General features: G+C 38.5%; 1 protein-coding gene and 1 long non-coding RNA gene across 3 annotated transcripts in view; one reads left to right on the forward strand and one right to left on the reverse strand.

The window, feature by feature from the left end:
* LOC725329 (UPF0489 protein C5orf22 homolog) overlaps positions 1 to 24150 on the forward strand; it is a 788097-nt gene that overhangs the window by 396691 nt on the left and 367256 nt on the right. The gene's annotated exons all lie outside the window — the stretch shown is intronic.
* LOC107964724 lies at positions 2366 to 5535 on the reverse strand. Its single transcript, XR_001703665.2, has 2 exons — positions 3396 to 5535; positions 2366 to 3254 (listed from the first exon to the last, which is right to left on the reverse strand). It is a non-coding gene; the product is annotated as an uncharacterized LOC107964724 (long non-coding RNA).

A 24150-nucleotide genomic window follows, 5' to 3' on the forward strand; every position in this document is an offset into this window, starting at 1 on the left:
CATATTTACGGAACACCCTATACGTGTACTTAGATATTTTCTCCTCTTCTGTCTGGCCGTTGTCATCCACGCGGCCTCCTGATAACACTTATCACTGCAACGTAGACGAAGATAAAAAGTTTGTTTGGTACAATCGTTGGTACACCACCTTTCCTCGTAATCTCGTTGGAAAATGTAAAATTAACGTTAACCATATTCATTTCACGAAACGCTTTTTCCCCGATAGTTTGCCGAATGCCGCCAATATTTCCCCCATCTCCTTTTCATTTTCATTTTCGCCGTTTCTCTTTCTCGCTTTTTCTTTCTTTTTCTTTCTTTCTTTTTTTTTTTTTTTTTTAATATTTTCAACGGCCATTGAACAGCGACCACACGGAAAACGAATTTATTAGCAGGCAGTCACGTGCTCCGAATGCGCCTATTTATCACACCGCGTTATCAGCGCAGCTGCCGCGCTCCGCTATCAACAGAATGCCGAAACGCCACGCCATTCGCAGACTTTTTGGGCGTGACCTCCTGAATTCCATGAATTTCATTGCGACGAACTTCGTACTATGCCGATAAACTGCGTCACCTCGCTCGTTAAACTTTTTACTTTCGCTTTTTTTTTTTTTTTATTTCTCGCTTGGTTAATTATCGGGATGCTCATCCTCGTTACCATTTTATAGCGCATTTCATTCTCGACGATGGTGTAAAATGCCGTATGCGAATTTTCTACGAAAAACGTATGCAGATGTTGTTGAAATTTTTCAATGTGTAGCAATTTTTTCTTTTTTTTGGTAGTTTTGAAGCAACACACATATATATATATAAATATATGCTTAATGGATAAATTTGTAATGGAAATTAATATTTTATGATTTTCTTCGTAATATACATAGTCATTCCGTATAATAATTTCTTATAGGCTAATATATAAGTATATAATTTATAATTAATTATTGTTATTTCATATATTATTTTACGATTCTCTTTGAAATATACGTGTGATTAATTTGTCTGAAAATTATACTATATATTAGTGTAGTGTTATTTCACGTAATGTAATATTTTATTTGTAGTATTAACTTTACAGTACATTTGCCTCCAAAATTTTCCTTGATAATTGGTGTTCAATAAACAATATCTTAAAAAATTATGCAAATACTCAAACAGTCACTATCGTAGACACCAATCCTCTTCTCTTTCTAACATTTGTTCTCGACTAGCCCAATAATCCCAAGTAAAACCTAACTTTAAAATTTTTAAAAATCTGAACCAAAGATGACCAATATACCGAACACAAACTCCACCGATGCACAAATATTAATTTTGCCTGGCAAAAGAAAAAAAAACGATTCGTCCACGAATTTAACAATCCGGGATCGACCTCGCAGCCAATAAAACAAATTTTTCCGCGCAATTAGTAAAACAGGATCGAAAAAATGCACACCGCCCCAGCTGGCCGTAGAAACAGGTCTTCGAACAACTTTACCAACAAACTGCACGGCCGTGCTTTTTATTTTCGAAACGGATCCAACCCCAAACGCCCGTCTTTCTTCTGTCCCTGTCCCCGTTTCTTCCGCGAAAACCGGTACGGATTTACGGATGGTCGAACGAGCGGCGTTCGCAATTGGGGGGACCTCGTGGTCGTGGCTCGGCGATCGGCCGCGCCACACGAATAATAATCGGAAATCGGCGGTAACCGACGGCGGATAGCCGTGGTATATTCTCGACACGGGGTCGTATCGTGTCGGTGGTGGGTATTACGACTGATTGTGAGCACAATGCCGGTAATATCTCGTGATTTAGTGGCGGGTGCGGCTAGATAGCCAACACCAGGCCTGTTCCATTACTCGCCTCGAACCAACCTCTTCCTCCTCCTCCTCCTCCTCGTCGGACTTATTCTTCCCCCTTCTATCTCTTCCTTCTAAATCTTTTCAATGGAAAAGAGTGGACACTCGTCGTCGTAAAATCGAGACCCGGAGGAACGCGGGTGTCGCGTAAATACGAGATTCAACGCGACGAGAAGTCGTCGGGAATCGCGCACCCTTTCGACCTTTCGTAGGTATCGATGATTGTTGGTGATTCCCACTACGACGAGATTCCCCCATACTTGGGGAATTTTTTTTCAGGTAATTCCACCGTGGATTTTCGTGGATTTTTTTTTCGAATGTGATTGAGTTTCGCGTCGTGAAAGGCTGATGGAAGGACGACGATTATTTTTGAAGAGGAATGTTGAAGGTGTAGGTATGTGTAACTTGATTGGATGTAGATTTTATCTGTAGAATTTTTTTCTTTTTTTTCTTTTTGTGATCGAAGCAATGCGTTTTGAAAGCGTTTTTTAGTAGTTGTTATCTTCAAGCAAGATATCTCTTCCTATGTCAGATTGATTATTACTTTCTTATTTATTTCGCTTTTCCATTTTACATTTCAAATTTAAATTATTAAATAGACGAAAGTAAATAGTTTTATCTAAGAAAAATATGGTTAGTCAAAAGTTATATTACAATATTTCGTTATAATTTTCCATTTATATTGAATATTTTATGTAGATCTATTAATGCATTCATCTTCTCAGAAAAGTCAAAGCAATTAAATTCTCAACTCTGTGTAAAATCACATTTCGAAATAGAAGTACAAATATCAAATCAAATAATTCTATACTTGTCTATTACTTTTTTTTCTTCAAATAAACTCAACAAGATTTCTTTTTCCAAGTAAAAATGAAAGAAATGCGACAACAACGAACACATCTTCCTGTCTTTCTTTCATCTTTTTAAATATCTTTTTTTTTTTTACAAAGTACAACGAGAGATCGAAAAATTAAATCGAGTAAAGACTAGAATCGGAGATGAGACACGCGAGACAACAGTTTTTCGCGAGCTTGTTCTCCAGCAGATTTATCAGAGTGGCCGCGATGTCTGCGGGTTTATCAAGATCCGGCCGCTCGCTCTCTTTCCTCGGTGTGTTTTTATCGCGTCGGCCAGGTGCTTCTGGGCCGCGCGTGGGTGTTGACGGAATTTTCGGTAGCACGTGCACGCGTGCAGTCTGCCGCGTGCACACGCGGAGTTAGCTACTGTGCGCGACATAAATAACTTTCGATAAGCCCCCACGGGACAGGCTCTCGCTACCAATCTTGCCCACGTTCGGTAACGGCGAAATATTTCGCCGATACTGGATATATCTGCTCTGCCTCTGAACCATTGAAAAATCAATCCACGCTCCCTCATCTCGTGAAATTTCTTCTGACGATGAAAACATGTAATTGAAGTAACCTAGTAAATGATTATCTTATATAATTTTAACTTGGAAAGATTAAAAGATTATTATTAGTATCTTAACAATTTTTAAAGTGAAAATTGGGGAAGATATTCGATTATACAAAATCCTTAATTTCTTAAACGTTCAATATTTACCCGTAGCACGTAGAAGATCGAAGAGGGCCGTTTTCATTCCGATTCCATCCGCAGCGATCACCTCACTTTCGCGTTTCACGTTGCATCAACCCGTTGTTCCGCCCACGCGGCCACGAGTAATTTGCACGTACGCTGGCTGCTCTCGCCCATGCGACCGGTGAATACAACCTATCCCCTATTTGCAAATGTCAAATTGTCCATACGCATTACCGCCCCGTATAACCTACGTGTCTCGAGGTGTCTCCGCGTGGTAGCCAAAGTCTCAAACCGAGAGGCCTCTTTCGTGTCTAATTATCGGTCGAATTCTCTCCTCGTCTTCGTTCACGTCTCACAACGAATCTGAATCTGGCGAGAAGTGTTTGTCCCACGTTTGCGCATAATGCAAAGGGAAATTTTCTTGGGAAATATATTCTTCGAGGATTTATCATTCGTGGAATTTAAAAAATTGGAAATATTTTTATTCGAATGTCAGTAATTCGACTCGAGGTAAAGTTTAATTTCTTTCGTCGTAATAATTCCTCTTCTGTGCTATTCCATAGTGGATTATCAATTTGACAAGTTGACGAAACATGCAATCGGCGATAAATCACCGCTCTTTGAATAGAGGATAAAATCAAAATCTGTTCTCGTCTCCGCTCGAATCGCGAAGAGGGTTGCGCCTCGGATCGTTAACGATGACGTATTAATGGCTCGTTAATGCCACGTCGCATCGATGTCTGTTTCCTATGTGGCTATTCGCAAATGTCAGTGTTTATGCGCGGATTCCAAAGCTATCTTAACGAGAGTCTCATTAGCGTACCGTATCCTCCGCCACGGGGGATAATTCATTTCGCGGGTTTTTAAACGTTGTAAACGTTGTCACGTGTCGCTCGTTTCGATAGAGGCGGATCGAGGGATCGTATAATCGAGGGAACGTGTAACGTGAGTGGCTCGTTAACGGCGAAATGTTAATTCACTCGTTAATTCATTCTGATGAATCTCTCCTCGAATCGTGTGATTGATTTTTTTCTATCGCTGCGGATCGATGGAATAAATTCGACTAAAGTCGTTTCGTTTTTTGATCTTGAATTATGGAGCAATTTCATTGGAAGATCTTTTACTTTTGTTTTCAAGTTTTCAATTTTGAAGAAAAATTATTATTGGAAACAAATCTTAGATTAAACGAATTTTCTTGAAGATAATATACGAAGATTTTTGTTCAATCGAGTTCTTTTTTCTAATTCAACTAATTATTTATATTATAGAAAATGTTTTTCACATAATGTTTCTTCGCATAATATAATAATCTAAAATAATCCGAAACATAAAGATTCTCAAGGATTACTTCCATTTATATTCTCTTCTCGCTGCACATATTTTCTTTTACAAACATCTTTTCACAATTATTATTATTAAATGATAATTCGAACAACGTAACCTATAAAATACCCGTATAAATTGAAACGATCCGCCCGAATATCCTTTCCTATAACGATCAACAACGTCGTACGCGACCGCGAATTAAGCACAAATTAAGAACCGCACGCATTCCGCGATAAATTCATTCCCATAGAAAACGGTACGAAAGCTGAAGTTGCCGGCTCCTCCTCCTCGTCGACACTAGCTCCGTCTTCCACTAATTGACCATATTATGGAAAACAGGAAGGGTCAAGTAGCCGCGTGACCCCTGATGTCATCGCCGCGAGTTGCAAACCTCGCCTCTCTCTCTCTCTCTCTCTCTCTTTGCCCTTCTCTCTCTCGTTTTAGAACTGCTCATGAAAGTATTACGCCGTCGTTCAAACCCGTCCCAACTCGCCACGTTTGTTTACACGTGGCGAGGAAAGCTCGAGAAGTGACGCATAGACGATCGTAAAGTTGAATTTAACGCGGCGGCTCTCGCTCGAGACGACCAGTTGGACCGGCGCGTAAACGCTTGGCATTGTCAATGAGGAGGCGCATTGGAAAGAGGACGAGGAGGAGGAGGAGGAGGAGGAAAAATACGCGCGCTTTAGACGATAGATCAACCTGGACACAGCGGCGTGAAAATTTATTCTACGATCTTTCGCGGAATCTCGAGATACGTGCGAAACTGGTACGAAGAATCGCGATATCCCGCGTTCCCTGAATTTTCCACCGGCCTGGAACGTCTCGACATCCGAGGAGGACTGGCCGGTCACGGGGGGTTGCGAACGTGAGTGGCGGCGATGGCCGCTGAGAGAGAGAGAGAGAGAGAGAGAGAGAGAGAGGTTTCCGGAGCCAGGCCGGCGATTTATCATCGTTGACACGCGTGTCAGACTCTTTGGTGGTGGCTGGTGGCCTCGAGCCGGCTTTGATGTCACGACAGACAGTCGTGACGCTGCCGAATCGCTTGTTCCTCTCTTGCTGGCCGGCTCTCCGTACCTACCCAACTCTTCCGATAAGAGTGTGTTTGCAGAGAGAAGATGGCCGGGGGTATTACCCCGTGATTTATTATGATCACGCCCGGCCGGTTGTTCACGGGCCAGCCTACCGGTTTTCGAACCCATCTCCCTCCGATGGAGAGTAACTTTTCGATCATCGACCGGCCATCTTCCACCATCGCCGCATCCCGCGACGCGTCCCGTACAACTGACAAGATAAATTTGGACTATGTCTTAACTCGTCTTGGAACAACCTAGAGATCCTTTCTCTCTCTTCTTTAATATTTTTTTTTCTGGAGAGGGGAGCTTCGTCATTCGTTGCTCTCGCAGCGAAGAGAGCCACGGTGTACCACGGATATCAGTATCATTCCTCTTTTTCAAAGTGTAAGTTCTAAAAATTGGTTGGTATATAATTATGTTGATTACGTTCTTTTTTTCTTTTTATGCTATCTTGCGATTTTTAATATGTGTCGCGAAAATACCTGACAGATATACACGTTATGCGGGTCGATAGTTGTCGAGTAGTTGTATAAAGTATGTATTTAGGTTCTCGGTACGACCGAGTTTGATAATGGCTCGTGTGCAGCATGTATCGTTTGAAAGAAATTCGAATTGCTAATAAATATTTTTTTCTTTTTGTCTTAAATCGTACTTCGTAGAAATTATTAATAAAAACAATTTATTTAAACGTTTAGAATTAAATTTATCGAATTTGTTTCAACACTAATTGATTCAATAATTCAACTTACTTTTATACCTGATTAAATCGCAAAATTATTTCATTTTCTTAGTATCTTTTGCTTCCCAATTTTTCTAACAACCGATTCGTCCATCTCGTTCGATCAAAATTATTCACCGGGATACTTTTGCATATACCTTCCAATCCGTCTCGATTAATCTTGTCCATCTCTATTTACAAGTACGCGCAAAGCGTACATTCAAGCGTCACTCCATCCATCCTTCGATCGCATCGTTCCCCGCGAAACAACAAATTGAACTCGAAAGAGGGGGGGGGGGATGGGTTTCGGAGAGTCTATTTCTTGTCCTAGTAAGGGCAGGCCGATTAGCAGGGGCGATAAGACGGAGGGAGGGGAGGACCCTTATTAGGAGAAACTCGTGGAGAACGGTTCTCACTGCCTCCCTCCCTTCTAGGCTAGGTGGCTCCTCTCTTTCTTCTTCTTCTTCTTCTTCTTCTTCATCCTTCTCCATCTCTGTTCCATCCCGATTATCGTCTCGCTTCCCCGTTGGCGAGCGCCAAGACCGAATGAAAATGTATGAGGGCGATATCTATGGAACGGGAGAGGGCCAGAAGGGAAGCAGATGAGATACGATCCCTTCACTCCGCCTTCTCGCGGTGCATCACGCGTATAATGCACACGTGTAGCAACTGCAGATGGCCACGGGAACCACGGGGAAAAAGGAAGGAGAGGAGGAAAGGAAGAGGGGAAAGGAAGATCGCGAAAAGAGGGAGGAAACGAGAGGCAGTTTCGTTTTGTTTTCAAAACGTGGATAAGTGTGCGGAAGGTGTGCCTACGATCGAGGCGCCATCGTTTCTGCACCTGACTGTCTCTGCTGCTAATCGCCCTCGAGGAGAAAACATGAGCTATCTTTACACAGGCCGCTGTAAGAAAATGGTTCCAAGAATTGGCATGCGGGTATATATTGAAAGTAGAGTCCGTGTTTAGAGTAATTGTTGAAAGTAATTCTTAAAAATTTCGTTACGTGAGAAATATAGATTAGCGATCTGAAGAAGAATGAAAATACAATTGATAAGAGAAAATTTTAAAAGGTTAAGAGTTATTCAATTATATAGAAAATAATCGTTATTTAAATTTGAATTGTGATTTTAAAAAAGTTTTAAATTTTACAATTTTAGATATTTTCCAAAAATTTAATAATTCCAAGCGTGATTTACAATATACAATTTTCGAGATTTACGATTCTCGGAAGAATATTTTCAGCGAATGTGCATCCCGTTGGAAGTAAATGTCACTTCGAAAGAGCGAGGAACGACTCTTGAATCATTCTCAAATGGACTCTTACTCTTGCAACAAGAAGAAGAAGAAGAGGAAGAGGAAGAAGAAGAAGAAGAAGAAGAAGAAAATTCTCGAGAAAGGAAAAAGATTCGATCGATTTGCCGATTCAGTCGCGAGACGATAATGGTGATAATGCGTGGTGGGTAAGGATAAGCGCGAAAGATCCATTACGGATTTTTTGGCACCGCCGCCATTCTGGAAAACGGGGAACGCTCGCGCGAAATCACAGCTTGTGGCGCTGTAACGCGACGGAATTATTAATCGCGCAATAAGTGGTGTAATCTAAACCATTACTGTGGCGTAATTATGCGCATAAATTGCGGCCCAGTGGTAACGCTGCTAGTAGGAAGCTAGCCAGCATGGACACACTGGTGGGCGCCCATCTAACGCGTCGTAATAGCTTCCGAAGGTGTTGCCCACCCTGGTCGGTTATTTATTTGGTGTTATTCGGTCGTAAAGGTAATTGGACTTGATGATTACGGCGGATAAAATATCACCGGGGATTTATTAAAATTCTGTAATGCCCAAGTGATAAAAGTGGCTTGGCAAATGGCCAAGAAAGAAATTGACGGGGGTATAATAATAATAATAACAACAATAACAATAATAGTAACAATAATAACAATAATAATAACAACAACAATAATAATAATAATAGTAAAAATAACATTATTGCATTATGGAGCATTAACAAGAGGTTGATCTTTTATAAATTGAAACGTACAAAAATGGAAACTTGGAGACGTGAAATACAAACAAACCTTACTCGTGACACTTTTCGGGATTAGTCTTTCTAGATTTTCTCATTTTTTCTTTTTTTTTTTGGTATTTATCTATTTTATCCTTTTCCAATTACAACTTCCTTAGTTACCAATCAAACGTATATAATATTTTTTCCTATTCATTCGTCTAGGCAACTATATTTCCACACAACATACACGATGTTCAAAATCCTTTTCTTTACAATCCAATAATCTGTTTAGAAATGATTAATTCCTTAATCTTCACAACCATACCACTCGATTCAATCACTTAAAAAAAAAAACACATTGAAAAAACACCGTTCAATCTAATTTACGATGATATTCTTCCATCAGCCTTGCAAATTCATCCCGTGTGTTACGCCTATTTATTAACCACGCTCTAACGACTCTATCCATAGTGAAAAGTGTCGTACGCCGTTTGGCGAACGGAGATCAAGATAATGGGAAGAAGAAAGAGAGAGAGAGGGAAGTTACACGCGAAAGATCGTATCTATACGGGATTCGTATACACACGAGCCTATTATGCATTAGTCACTGGAGATAGTCACTTGTAACAGCTATTAATGGGGATTCGATTTATCGGTGCGAAGGTTAATCCTCTCCTCTTTCGTTGAAATATTCGCGATACAGGCGCCTCGTTACGAATAAGCGTCTCTCGATCGTTTTTCTAATTTTATTCCACGACTTACAAATATGACGGAATAAGCATGAATATAATAGACTTAATACAAGTATCCAAGTGTTCATGGAGTTTCATTTATCTTCTTCTTCATTCTTATATCCTCCTAAATTTGTGAAAAGAAAGAAAGAGAGAGAAGAAAAAGGTATGTAGATCGGTCGTGTCAGATTTGTTGTTGAAGAAAAAAAAAGAAAAATTTCAACCTCAACGTTTCCTCCTACATTTACTTGTACCGTCGAACGGTACACGTTCACCGGTTCGATCGTTACCTCGCATTGGTACACGATTTCCTTGTTGAACGGAATTTTCATCTCCGCCGTTTCGGTATACGCAAACGGTGTTGGCAAACCCTGTGTAAATGTCTGTGGAACAGGAAAAACGTGATTGCAAACGGTCCATCGATGGAACGTTTTCAGTCAAATATATAATGGCTCGATGTTGAATTTCTGACGTGTGTATGTGTGTGTACGTGTGCGTACGTGTGTGTCGCAATTGTTTGTAATGTTTCTCCCTAGGCTAATGGTATCCTATCTTGTTTGCATTGCATTACATTATCGTACGTTCGGGAGGAATTGCGGCGCACGTCAATCATCGTTCACCGGTGCCCCGTATTAATTTCTCAACTTAACTGCATGATAGGTTAACTGCGAGCGACACATCGCGCTCGAACGTTTATTCCCTGGCCCATCACTTCTCTTCACCTTCGTCTATACATACTTGAAATTCATCTTACGATTTTATTACAAAATAAAAGTGACCATTTTTTTAGCACCATTATTTATCGCTGTTTACGAACGTAAGGCACTTTCGTGTTGTAATCATCTCGTGATGGATAAGATAAATAATTGAGGAAAATTTTACAAGATTTTAGAAGAGGAATGGACTTGAATCGTTTGAGAAGAATTATCACCACTTAAATTTTATTCTCGATCAATTTCTTATAAATGCTCGTGTTTAATTCACTTTCGAGTTCATTAAATGTAACATTGTTACATTGTTCTAATTTTTAAATCGTATCATCTTCTTCCTTTTCTCGAATTTCAGCTTCTTTTACGAGTAACAAAAGAACGATATCCTCCGTGCACGACAAAGATAAACATATATTATAATACTCCAAGGTTTTGACGTTGGACCAAAGACCCAGAATGCCCAGGTGACGTTCTTACGGCCGTGTTTACACGGCCCCTGAATGCGGTTTTAGACACCCCGATAAGAAGGCGGACGGCGTATCGACTATCGAGCCGCTTGTTGCAAAACACACACCTGGATGTTGCAATGCACGTTGGCCGTAATGCCGTTGGCTGGCCTCAACTCTCCGTGCTTCTCGGGACAAACACGAGCGTGAACTCGCGTGCTGTTCCATGCCTGTTACGCGTGTGACTCTCGTGTGGTTGCATCGTTGCAGCATGCGGGCTCGCAAACAGCCCATGGATAAATAGACAAACACCGGCGCGGCCTTTGTTGTTCCGAGAAAAGTTGCCACGTACCGCGAAATATTTACGAAATTCCGCCTCTGTTTAGCCGATACGAATCCGATAAGGACAACGGGGGAGGGGCGAGGGGGAGGATTATCGTCGGCGCTGTTTACACGCTGGATTCGAGCGTGGGTGGGGAAAGTCGAGAAAAGAAAAGAAGAAGAAGAAGAAGAAAAGGAGAAAAATAAGTCGTTGCTTTGGCGAGCAAAATGCAATTCGATACGCGAAATCGAGGAACGAGCGAATTTTGTTAATTTTGTCTCATTTTTGCAATCGAAGAATAGTGAAATGGAGCAGTGTCTTTTTAATTGTAACTAGAAGATAGAGAAAGGTTTAATCTTTTATTCTGTACAATTTTTATCCTTCTCTGTTTATGGGGCACATAATTAAATTTGTAATTCGTGAAGTTTTGAAGAGCTAATAAGACTTTTGAGAGAAATATTCGACATTTATTTATTCCTTCCTGGAGGATCAAAGATAATAATAATTATTCGACGATCCAATCTAGAAAATATTTAACTTGACATTTGGACAATGCTTATTAGTAAATAGAAGCTACGTGTATCGAGCGTTCCGTGAACGAAATTCGTAGTTGTAACATCAACATCGCGGATGGTTTCAGGCTCGGGGAAACCGATCGCGAAACCTTGTTATTCCCGCTTTGCAATGGCTCGAACGAGTTTATCTCGATACACGATGCTCGTTTGGTTACCAGGCTATCTCGTTGTATCGATAGATCTCGATAGAGAAAGGAGGATCAGGAATTGGTTACTGCAACAACCATTGTTGATTTCGGTAAACGGATTGACGTATCAACATCGTTTATCGTTGGCTTGCCCTAATCCCACGTTGCGCCTGCTTGAACACGACGTGAAATGCCATTTTCGAAAAAACCCGTGTTATTTAAACCGTGTATATCTTCGTATATTTCTCGTATATTGAACGATATACATCAAATGTGCAAAAATCGTATTTTAACGAACTTTTCTTTAAAACAATAGTCGATTCAATTTATAGATACATAATATCAATTGTCAAAATTCCTTCTTCCATTATTATCGATCATCCTTGCAATTTCTCCTCATCCATTTTTCAAACTGAAAAAATTATCGCCATCTTTTCGACTCATTATCACACGTACATTCGATTCGTCCAAGGTGTACATTCCTCTGGGCCGTAGTTCACGACATTTCGACAACTTTCGTAGGCAGCTCGCTAATATCGGCAAATTACCGCTTGTCAACACGCGTGACGCGGATCTTCCAATTTTCATGCTGCAACTCGATACCACAACTCTCTTTCCCTCTTCCCGAGTACGAGATCTCGGCCACGCAAGCCGTGCCTCTTCCCTTTCTCTTCCATGGAAACACACGTTGCCAGGTCCAAGGGAGATTGTTCGTCCCGTTAGGTCTCATCCGCGAGGCAAAAGCAATCAGTTATCTCTGCCTCTGCGAACCTTGCCTTCCACCTCCCTGCCGAGGTTGCAGGAAGCGTATCCAGGTTGATCGTTACGGTCGTCGTCGAGGTACCCAAGGGGTCATCTCGATTGCAGGGATAATCGAGCCTTGGGGAGCCTTGAATGAACCTTCTCCCTCTTCTCCTTCTTCTTTCTCTTCCTCCTCTTTGTGTTTTTCTTTTTCTTTTCTTTTTCTTTAATAATCCGTTGTTGGTCGAAGCATCAACTTGCCACCACTCGAAATTATCGCCGCTTCATAGAGACGTAAAATCACTGTCCGCTTTAATCTTGCGACTCGCGAGGCCGATCCGCGCCTCCAAGATTATTGAATAGTAGTGGCCGGTTATCGCCGGTTGGGATCATGCTTTATGACTGGCGATACAGAAATCCAGGTATCCAGCGTTCGTGGAAACTTGAGAGGCTGCGAGAATGGATGCAATTAGGGAGATTATTGCATAGGTAGCCGATGTTTAACCGGATTCTGATTCTGCGAGGGGTTATCGAGATTGGAAACTCGGTTTGTGGTTAAGAAAAATATGATGGTTATTGATTACTACACCGTTCTTTCTCCTGTGATTTCTTGAAGACTACCTTCCAAAATTTAATTTTTCACAATTTTCACAATTTTCTTTTTTACAATTTTTTAATATCGATCCCCCAATTTACAAATTGGCCTTGATAAATTCTCCTTCAACAACGGTAGAGCAAACAAACTCCACTTTTCCATTACTAGACTGCTAAACTCAATTGCGGAAGAGGGGAGTAGAAGTAAATCCGTCTGGACAAATTATTCTCCGATCGAATGTGTCGAGAATCCAAATCGGTATTCACCATCCAGAACGGCGAATGAGCCTTATGTCAGCCACTTGTTACGTTTCACTGTCTCTTCGTGGACCGGCTTCCCCATGCGAGTTCGTCCCCGCCGACCGATGACCCGGAAGACTTTACCAACCGTACATATGGAACCTGGTGCGTGTCCATGCGCAAAAGCTATTTTATTGCTCGCACGACACTATAATCTTCCTCTGACCGATGCGCTCACGACAACTTATTCCCGATGCCTATACTTACGTTTAATGTCTATATCTGCACGGTGGTAGCCGTGGTTAGAAGGACGAAGAGAAATATAACGAGTTAGAGAAATTTATATTTCTTTTTCTTTACGAGCTAATGATTTTCAAAGATTTAAAGTTGCTAGCTTTTCGAATTTATTTGTTTGAACAAGTTTAAACAAGTGTGATATAAATATATTTTTTATTTGATTTTTGTTTGATATAGATTTTTAACGATTGTTGGCGACTCATCTTCGAATTAATTCTATATACACGTTTTTTTTTACGTGTACGTAAGTACGTATTGAAAATTTACGGAGATCCATAAATTTTTATTAATTTTTCAGAATGTTTAAAAAAAAGGAAAAAAAGAAAGAAAAAGATGGTTAATTATGAACGAGGAATATAATTACTTTAGTGTACAATAAAAGTTCTATGGATTTCTAGTAAACAACACGGTTACTTATTAAATATTAAATATACGTGTGTTGCGAATCAGGAAAGTAACAGTGACAATACAATTACACCCGAACTAATAGAGATAAATCTATTTAGGTAAACGACTTTTCGAACGATCAGGAAGAAGTTTTAATTATCGTAACATAAAGAGAACAATCTTCACCTATATTTTTTATTACCCAGAATTTTATAAATACTCACCTCCCGTTCTTATGCGTCTTTGTAATTGGAAATATTCATAAATCAAAATTATAATTTATTATTCCGTCGATATACGGTGGTACACAAGAATCCATTTATTACGCGATTCGTTTCAAATTCGGATAAATCGATCGTTAAAAAAAAAAAAAAATAAAAATAAAAACACTTTTAAAGAATAAGGAAGCGTCTCATCGGTATTTCTGTTTTTTTTTTTTTTTTCAAAGAAAATACGGCAAAAAAGGCTCGCCATAAACCATTTAAAGCCCGCTTATGTCCGCTCGCTGCTCGTAGGCGATTCCCTCGGTATATTTCTCCCGCGAACGCTTTTACGTTTGCCACGGCTTGAAAATTTATCGCATGACTGAGCACCATCGGGGCTACAGTGGTTGATATTTCTTGCATTCGTATGCATTGTGCTTAACGAAGCTGCCTCCGCGATATGTCCGCCGATACCAGCTGATTGAAGTGACTTACGAACTTCCAGATGACCGGCTGCGCTTGGGATATGCGCGGGCTACTCTATTCTTTGGATTTACGACGTGTGAATATAAGAGCACGGCCGCGTCGAATCTCTTGCGACATTTGTGCGGTCGCGCATTCTAGATCCTAGATCCTTGCGGTATATCGGTATATCGTGCGATTTGAATAACACGTTTATGCTCGCTTTCTTTCCCTCCCTTCTTTTTCCACGCTTAGAAAATGACGATGGTTCTTCTCCACGGTTTATTAAAATATTATACTCGATTGTACAGGGTACGATTATTGTTGAAACGTGAAAAAAATTTGAAAATTGCAAGTTTTGTAAAAGAAAAAATTTCGATTGCTACATATATATGCTGGATATATATTTTCTTAGGTGGAAATTATCAATAATTTTGTTGGAAAATAATATTTGAAAATTTATTTTAGGATATAAATATATCGAAATATTTATAATTGAGATAACAATTCTTTAAGATGTGTACAAACTTGAATTGAGATTATTTCAATTTTAATATTGAAAATAGAATGTAAGAAAATAGTTGAATATTTTTATTCGCAATTTCAAATAACGTTTTTACACAAGGATATGACACAATATGAACAATATAATTGGATTAAATTTTAAAAAGAAATACAGGCTGAGAGAAAAGTTACTTAATTAGGACAAGATAATAAGTAAAAAAGTGTATCGAATACAAGGAGAAGTAGAAACAAGGAACGACACATATTAACGTTTTCCTTCGAGAAATTATTTCTCAACCCGATATTTATCGAGACGGATAGGGAATTTGAAAGGTAGCCAGAAGAGAAGAGGTCGAGATTAAACATTGTGTACAGCAATTCTCCACGTGCTTCCGTGGATCGTACGCTAAATTCGTGTGGGTCGAAGTCTCGGTGTGCGGGGCCGGGGCCGCGGAGGTATCAAAGGTATGGGCCACTCCACCAGGTGTGGAGAATGGCGCGCCTCGATGGCAATTACATCGGCAAATAAACCAGGAGGTGAATATACTGTGAAGTTGGCTGCGGGTTGCACCATGAATAGACCACTGCACGTAGATAATTCTAATCCACCGAGCGGCAATTAAAGGCAAGAATGCCTCTTTCAAAATACAATCATTACTTTTTTTTTTCCTCCCCCTCTTTTTCAACAGAAATTCTCGTAATTATCCTCATCTTTTTAATTTACTTCTTCCAAACGGATTATAAACGAGATACGAAATTTAAAAATCGAAATCAAGTCGAATCGTAAAATTAATTAGTTTCTCTTCAAATAGGGAGAATAACTTCGATTTTTTAATAATAGATATATTACACATGTCATTGATTCAAAAAAAGCTAAATCTTTTTCCAAAAATATTTGAACTTCACTGGACAAATAAATCCATATATTTTGCAAGTGACATCTCGTCCCTCTTCTTCTTCTCTTCGTCCTCGTCAGGCTGCTCGATTAAAAGCGCACACGCTTGCCCGAAACCTCTCCTCGTCGACTTCCCACGGTTGTTGACATGTTTTGTATTCATTAGTCGCCACTCTCGAGATAGTTCGCGCACAGACGGTGAACAGAGTGGTGGAGCGGCGTGAGAATAGCCGGTTCTGAACGATTGTCGTCCGCTGGCGAGACCTCTTCCTCTCTGCGATCGCGGAAATTTTATGGTGGCGAGTATCAGAGAGAGAGAGAAAGAGGGGAAGGGAGAGAGAGTCTAGAGAGCGTGAATTTCACGGTTCCTGAGACGGTATCATACAGTCTTGAACACCCGCTTACGAGAGAATAAAATTAGCCGTGGAATGCGGATGGAAGGAGTTAAATGTTCGCGTTTCGGGCCTCCAATTCGTTTCGATCTAAGGGACACAAGTGTTGAGCAGAGTTTTGGAGCAATAGTTGCAAGAGATGAGTGAGTAAAGTTCGAATTGTTTGCGTTGCAAGGGAAAATTTTTATTGGAAAATCGTATATTATTAAAAACTGATTGATTGTAATAATGATAGAAATTTCTAATTTCTTTTTTTTTTTTTTTTTGAAAGTTCATCTCTGAATAATTCTTCCATTTTCTTCTCCATTGTTTCGTCGAAATTATTCGTATCGCTTGTTATGAAATAATGATTTTTTCACGATCGTTTCGATTGAATATCTAATATAAATATAGAGACTATTGTTATTTCTCAAATCGATTCGAATCATATTTAACGCTTTGTCCATTTGGAAAAATTTCCTATTACGAAATTCCAATTCCTCGAGATCAAGCAGCGAGATGGGAAAAATGGCAATAATATCGCAAATAATATTGTCGATGCAAAGATTCCCCTTCTCAATCTCTCTTCTTCGTTGAACACACACACACACACGCTTCTCTTTCTCTGGAGAAGGAGAGGAGGAGAATGTTTGAAGAATATGAATTACCTTAATTCGTTTCGTTTGCTTTTCTCCTCCTTTCTCTCCTCGATACGAGAGATAATTCCTAGTAGTTTTCGTATCGAATGATACGGAAGATAGTTTCGTATCGAAATTCATTACAAAATTATCCGATGCAAATTTCCATCGGAAACTACAAACTACTTTGGAATCTAAATCGTGAGGGAAGATTGATCGGTCGAAACGAGCAATGCAGGAGATATTCCAGTCGAAATGAAATAAAGCAATCATGGTTACTTACTTAGACAGTCTGAGATTACCCAACAAATAGGCCAACGAGGCACACGTTCATTTATTCCCAATAGTGATACTTGGGACCTATTCTAAACCCTTTCAGATCTGTGTCTAGATTTAATTGTTGTATCGTTCAAATTCTTTTGCGTTTGATGTTTCGTTTAATAAAAAAAAAAAAAAAAAGAAAAGAAGAAGAAAATATATATTGGTCATTAGAATGTTGTGAAAAAATTATAGAGTTATAAAAAGTTGAAGGCACTTTGGAAACTTACTTGAGTGAAAAGTGTAGGAAAAAAAAAAAAATTAAATGTCATTACTTCTGGAAGTTATGAAAAGATTGAAGGTGACTTTGGAAACTTGGTCGAGAGAAAGATATAGAGAGAAAAAAAAGAAAAAAGAAAAAAAAAGAAAAAAAAATAAATGTCATTACTTTTGAAGGTCATGAAAGGATTATAGAATTATAGGTGTATAAAAGGAAGGTGACTGGAAACTTACTTGAAAGAATTAAATGTCATTACTTTGGAGGTCATGAAAAGATTATAGAATTATACTTTGCATAAAAGATTGAAGGTAACTTTGGAAACTGAGTTGAGCAGCAATACGATATCATTACATTAATATGGAAAGAAAATTAAGTAAAAATTACTTTTGAATATTTTTAAAAATCGTATCTTTGGTAATCAAGAAAGAAATCATTTCTCGTGCAAAATTCTTTTCTCTTCTGTTAATTAAAAAAATTATTCAAAATTATCGATCTTGCGATTAAATTCTAAATCCCATTTTTAATCGCACCTGAGATATCGAGTCTTAATTTTTTAATTTTTTCCTCTTTTCGAGTTTCACAATTATTTTTTTTATTTTTCAAATACATAAATTTAATAAGTAAAACTTAGTGCAGTAAGATCGTAATGTTTATGCAATTTAAGGAAAAAATAATCATCTCTCAGAAAGAAACAATAATCATAAAATTAATATCTTACCAATATTACCTTAACAACTAGATACTTCAATAAAAAATCCTGTGTTGAATATTCCTGACTAACCTTAGATCTTTATTATATTTAGATAGAAGTTTCAGATCCTAAGACTTAATTGAAGAATCTCGAAGAGTGTTAAAACTGAATAGACCATCTTATAATTTAACTAAACATCGTAAAATTTACATATCATTTTTTAATCTCCAACATAACAAGTCCTAAACTCGACATAACGTTTCCTTGTGAATCAAATTGCAAACGTTTAACATCCCAAGACGTTTATTCGTTCATTCGTCGATATTTTACTAACTTTGGACGCGTAGCCGTGAAGGAACTCCTCGAAGGAGCGAAGGAGTTTTACGAAACTTGCTCGTAGATTCAACGGGGGACGATGCCTCTCGACGAGTCGGTTCACTGACAGACGCGAATAAAGGGCCGATGATAACGAGCACCACGATTACTGCGAAATGAACGGTGACATCTCGTCGGGTATCGTCGGATTATGACGATAGCAACGGTTATGAATTTTCATGATTTCGCCCGTTTGAATGAGACCCCGGACAGAAACTAACTCCTCGGATAAATTACGATTATTTCGTTGGACAGTTGTTAAGATCTTCTCTTTTTTTTTTTCATTATTTTTTTTCTTTCCTTTCCTTTCCTTTCCTTTTCTTCTTTTCTTCCATTTCACTTGGGCTAAATTTAGCCGCGAGTGGGCGACCACTCGAGTGAAACTTGAATTTCGCTTGTAAATTTTTTTTTCTCGTAGGGATTGATTTGTTAACGATAAGATTGTCGGGATTATGGATCGAGGAGAAAAATAAAATTAAAAAACATTTTACAAAATAATGGAGATTCAATATAATTTTTTTGATTTCAATTCATATTGTTTTCGTTCTTATCTTATCAACTAATTATAATTCTAGATAATAATTAAGACACGATCAAAATCAAAAAACAATAAAAATACCTCCTCGAGATACGAACAATATCAAGTACTATTTCTTTTTTTATTATTGGAATAAAAAAAATGCTTGGCTCGATTTGTTTCGTAATCACGACAGTTGTAAAAAAAAGAAACGAGATATAACGAGAGAAATATAAATGATTCGTCAAACGGTTGATTAATCGTGAAATCGTTATTTCTCATCGTGGAGGATGAGGATTAATCGGCTTCTGATTAATGCGAAAAGAACATCGCGATGACCGCGATAACCTGTTGGGCAAAAAGGAGGGAACCGGTCATTATTTTAGAAAAGTGCAGAAGGTGGATCGAACGATCAATCCACGTCTACGTGGAACGGATATCACGACGGCCGGTTTCTAATAAGATCCTCGTAATCCTCGTGGATTGTGAAATCGTTTCGTTGCCGTTTATCTCGTGAATAGGCTTTAACGAAATTATTAAAGCTGATTACTGTGATCGTTGATCATTCGACTATTGTTTCACTTCTAATATCTGAATCGTCACGTTCTTATTACTTTTTTCTTTCTTCTCTGCGTTTTGAACACCGGATAATATAAATATAAAAATTTAAACAGAAATTGAAGTAGAAAGATCAAAATATCACACTTTAAAAACTTCACTTTGAAATCGTAGAAGACTCTTTGTAGAAAGATGATCATCCCAAAAGAATATTTGTAACCAATTAAATCTCTGTCGAATAATTTCACACAATTATTAAATTTCACACACGTTAAATAAATAAATAATAATATCACAAAATCGAAGAAGAAAGAAATCTCGAAATAAATATCCGAGGAGGGAGGGAAAAAAAAGCAACACAACTTTCCTCGCAACTCCTTTATCTCAAAACGATAAAGGACACCCTGTAGAAAGCTCCGTGACGTCCTCTCGACGCCATCCTCCGAGAAAAAAAGGAAAAGAGAAACGTGGAAGATCCAGGATCCAGGATCTTCTTCGTCCCTCTCGCCTTTTTCACCTGTGATCGTGTTCACTTCGCTCGCTCGCTCGCTCTCTCGTCGAAGTCCTTCACATTTCGCCGATGGAGGAGAGTATCGGCGGTGACGGCGATAACTTAACAACACCGCCATAAACGAGGCTATTAGAATACACGCGGATGTGTTCGAACCATCGTCGTTTGGTGGAACCCGTTCTACCCGCCGGTGGTATCATCGTCCTTTCAGAAACACCCGCGGCCCTATTAATCAAACGTGGAAATTTCGCAGAAACAAACCAACACCTTGGCGCGGAGGGGCCATTCTTCAAGCTCGCCTGCAACGGGCCAAGTTGGCTGGCATGTAAAAGGCCACGCGGCTCACGCTACATTACACGCTCCTACGTTTCGCTCGATCCATCACGCCTTCGTGTCCTGCCGCAATTATATACGTATATATAGAAGCGCTAAGAGAGTGCATGCGAGGGGAAAGAGAAGGGGGGGAGGGAACGCTGGCCGAGTACGCCCCTTCGAAAATCGAATCCACGCTCGGCTCTGCCTGAAGAGAGGAGAGGAGGAGAGCCACGATTTTGCCAATTTTCGAATTTTGTAAATTCGTAAATTCATTTTTTTCTCTCCTCTCTTCTTCTTCTCTTTTAATTCGAGGAATTTTTAACGCGTTGGAATGTATTAAAAATATATTATTTGTGGTATATGTTGTTATTTTCGAGTTATTGCATATTTTTGTACGTAAGATATTTGTAATTAATGGATTAATTAAATTGGTACAAATTTTTCTTCAAGATCGTCTTGGATTGGATTAACATGGTTACAATATATATATATATAAATGTATAATGTTATTTTTAAAAAGACATTGAGAAAAATTTTAACACTGAAGAATTGCTCCTGTACGAAGGATTCTTCTTAGAGTATCATCTCCTCTAACCCCTGGCGCAATTAATAATCTTTAGTTACCAACGAGGTGCAGAGATCAGTCACGATCTTTGCATTAAAAAAACAGGATCATAATAATCCGCGTAAAAAGCTGATAAATATCCGATCCATCATATGTACTTATGATCAGCCACGTGAACAGGTTTCTCGTTAACCCTTTTGACACTAAAGACCGTAATTACCACTTTACCAAGTTCCAGGTAATTAAAATCATTAACAATATCTAATTCTCATTATTTTTGAAATGTCAAAAATTAAACGTGGAATAAATCGTGGAAGGAAAATTTATAAAAATTAATAAAAAATAATGATTGATAAATTGTTTGCGCCATTTTAAAATATTTATAGATCAAATTCACTTTAGAATAACTTCGCAGATTGTCTTGACTTCGTTCCTCAACCAATGAGAACGATGAGAATGGAGGACAGCGAAAATAAAGAAATGGAATTTCTTTTAATTCAAAGCATTATTGAATAAGGTAGATTTGGGCTTCGAAATTTCAGACTAAAGAATAAAACTATGGAAATAACAAGGTATTGAAATTTTTAGTTTCGATCAGAGGACAAAGAATTAGCTTAGCAAACAATGCTGAGAATAAAACTACAGGCAATGGAATTAACTAACTAAGAGAACAACTTGAAACCTTAAATCATTGGTGCATAATAATTGTCCAATTCTCGATGCCAAAGACGATATCGTAATCAATAAACTAACAAAACAAAAGCTTGAAATTCTACCGCATCTATCTGTTCAAACATTATCCCAATTGAATATCATAAATGGTCCAGAGTTGCAATAAGTTAAAAGGAAAAAGACTCGGGAATCATCGTCGTGCATTCTGAGGAACGATTCCTCTGCTTTCAGTCCTTGCTACTCGTTCGAATCGAGTCATTATAAATTCATCTTCGATCGTGGACCCTCGACGACGATGCAACGGTTGGATGGCTCTCGCGCGATTCGATCGTCCACGAATCCTTTCTTTCTTCCTTTCTTGTTTTCTTCTTCTTCTTCTTCTTTTTCCTTTTCTTCTTCTTCTTCAAGAGATGTTCCCTACTTCCGCGACCGTGTCCAAGAGAGAAAGAATCGGATGTATATACGATTTCAACCTGGTTGGCCGATGTTTGATCTTGTTGCATTCGGGGGGAGGAGTTGGATAATCTCTGTTGGCGAATTTCTGCGGAAGCGATGCCTCTTGTTGCATGTCGCAAGGTCATTATAAATTCATCTCCAGTCACGCTCCCCTAAGTGCTTCTGACCCTTGTGCTCTGTTATTCTAACTACGCTTCAAGGACATACGCGCTGCGAACGGGACTCCTGCACTTTGTGCGCGTTCCTCTGGATGGACACTGATGTTATCTGGGGAATTTCGTCGATCGTCGACACCACAAGAATTGGTGGTCTCTCTAAGAGGCTTCGTTTCACGTTTCTTCCTGGATTTATTGTTTCTGGAAAGATTGATGGATTTGTTGTCGAAGATGTATGAAGGGAATTGATTACGATGCGAAAATCGTAAAATTACGATACAAACAATAATAGAAGTAAATATGCGTATTGATCGATCGATTCGGAATTTTTTTCCTTTCTAAAATTAAATGGAAAATGTTATCTTTGATAAATTTAAACTTTCATTCTATTTCCATGTACAAATGTTCGTTAAACGAGTGTTACAAGTATTATTTATAACGTTATCAAATTCAATCAAATTGTGAAGTTGCGACGAATCTGTTATGAAACTTGTCAAGAATATTTACACCTTGAATAATGATAAAGTATGATTAAAAAAAAAATATGTATACATGTTGGATGTTTTTTAAAGAAAATGCAAGGACAAGATAAAAAAAAATAATTAATTGCTAATAGGATACACATATTTCCAAATGTTATTCCATTATTGAAAAATAATACCTGTTCGAATAACCGCATCATTCCATCATATGGAACAATGGATGGATCGTAAACGGATAGATCCAGCTAATAGAGTGATTATTCAACAAACCGGAGATCAGAGATCAACTCTTAGCCCATCAATCCCCTCCCCCCCTTTTTTTTTCCTCGCTCAAAGACAATAAAGCAATTCTACACCTATAATGACAATCATTTGTTTTCGTACGTAACGTACAATGAACAGAAGCAAATAAATTCACGCACGTGGCCGAATGTGACGGGTCTCGAAAGACTATTGTGAAACGCGGAATAATCATCCTTCGGATGATTGCACCCTCCTGGGGAATTATCGACTCGTGTATAACATATCGTAATGTTGAAAAACAATTTCAATATTTATGTAATATTGTGTTTAATAATGAAGCAATCATAATATATGAATCATATTCATTTTTTCTATCGATTTAATTATCAAAGGGTAGATTAATCATGGATTGGTTGAGAATTGTATATATTGTTATCAGAAATTTTTTTTTTTCTAGAAGATGGTAATGGAAATTGTTCAAAAGTTTTTTTTTCATATTTCTATTACAATATAGCTATATATATTATTGCAAGTTTGTCATATTTTAACTCGATAAATTAAAAAATTCTTTTTTTCTTCTTTCTTAATCACAATCATTTTCGTTGAAACACTTTTCAAATCAAAAGGGAAACTTTTTTTTTCTCAAATGTTCGTCATTTTTACAGAAATGATGCGTATTTTAAATTTTACAAATACTCTTCCTATTCGATATGTAAATAATCGTTGTGTCTAATTACGACAATTGAAGAGCATAACTTGGAACGTTTCCTCCTTAGATACTCGATTGATGATGGCCCAACAATTAAGTAACGTTCAAATCAGACGTAAGACAGTCGATCGAATATCGTTCGGCCGGCAAATACTCGTGAAAGGCTAGTTCCTCCCGATCGATTTCACAAAAATTGTTTTTCTCTATGGACACTATTGCGTTCGTTTCGATCGTGGGCGAACAAAATCGAAGACGTGGATAATAATAGTGATTACTCACCGGTAATAAGTCGAATTAATCTTTCAGAGACGAGATCATCCGATGGACTTTCGATCTAAATGTCGTGCCGGTGGATGAGGCAAATCCGCCATTGCGCCATCCATCGCGGCAACATCTTAGAAAACGATTCATCGCGTGATATTCCGCTATGCGAACAATCGCAACTTGAAACCAAAGTTATTCTTTTTTTTCTTTTCTTTCTCTTCCAGATTACACAGATCGTTCCGTTACAAAGAATTTTTAGCGAGTTAATAAATTGATCATTTGTAAATGACGCATTAAAGGAATTTCCAGTTCCTTCATTTTCACTAACTGATCTATTTATGATGATTTTACTCGA

This window comes from Apis mellifera, linkage group LG7 (assembly GCF_003254395.2).
Source record: "Apis mellifera strain DH4 linkage group LG7, Amel_HAv3.1, whole genome shotgun sequence".
NCBI lineage: Eukaryota > Metazoa > Arthropoda > Insecta > Hymenoptera > Apidae > Apis > Apis mellifera.